Genomic DNA, 796 nt, shown 5'->3' on the forward strand with positions numbered 1-796 from the left:
CCATTTAACTCCACTTTTTGCAACGCTGTTTTTCCATCCAAACTTTCAGCAATTTTGATGGCAGCTGAACTATTGATCTCACCAAATGATAAATTCAGTTCCTACAAAGAGATGAAGAATAATTGTTTATATTTTCTGTCACCCAATCAAGAGTGACTAAACACATAACCTACCATGATTGATGGAAATATGTGACAAAGACAAGCCAAACCAGTCACTCATTGCAAATTGTGTTTTGGAGATAAAGGCCGAAATAATTTCCAAAATTTAATTTAAATTGCACTAAACTTTCTATACCTATACATCATGCTTTGTTGTTATTTTCCCAATTTTCAATGTTAACATTTTTTTTAACGATTTTGTGATGGTCTCTGTCTATGAAATGTTTGAAATTGTGAGCTTTGAAGGCCAATTTTTCAAATACTGTTTTCTAAGCAACTATATGTTTAAATTCCCGAATGAAATTCCAAATGTAAATGATTCTTTTACCATTTTATAACTTTCCTTTTTACTTCTTAACCCTGCATTAATAACTAAAAATTGATTTTTTTTATTGTTACAAAGAGTGACTGGTTTGAATTGTCTTTGCCACATATACTAAATAACGATAAGCAGAATTAAGAAACAAGACATTACTGACGCATCGCTCTGTGCTTGGAGTTGTGCACTATACCTTGAGAGCTGGAAGGCCATTCTTCAAACTTTCTGCCAATGCTTCTGCCCCTTCTGATTTCACCAGACAGTCACCAAAGTTAATCACTTCTAAATGTTGAAGATTTCTGATTGACTAAAAGAT

The 796-nt window shown here is 32.7% G+C and overlaps 1 long non-coding RNA gene across 1 annotated transcript; it reads right to left on the reverse strand.

Moving 5' to 3' along the window:
- Nucleotides 1-34: 34 nt before the first annotated feature.
- On the reverse strand, nt 35-794 carry LOC117103847. The gene is made up of 2 exons (XR_004444667.1): nt 674-794; nt 35-101 (listed from the first exon to the last, which is right to left on the reverse strand). It is a non-coding gene; the product is annotated as an uncharacterized LOC117103847 (long non-coding RNA).
- Between the last annotated feature and the right edge of the window lie 2 nt (nt 795-796).

The sequence above is a fragment of the Anneissia japonica genome, unplaced genomic scaffold (genome assembly GCF_011630105.1).
Source record: "Anneissia japonica isolate Jap-2015-1 unplaced genomic scaffold, ASM1163010v1 scaffold253046_len796_cov164_single, whole genome shotgun sequence".
NCBI classification, from domain to species: domain Eukaryota; kingdom Metazoa; phylum Echinodermata; class Crinoidea; order Comatulida; family Comatulidae; genus Anneissia; species Anneissia japonica.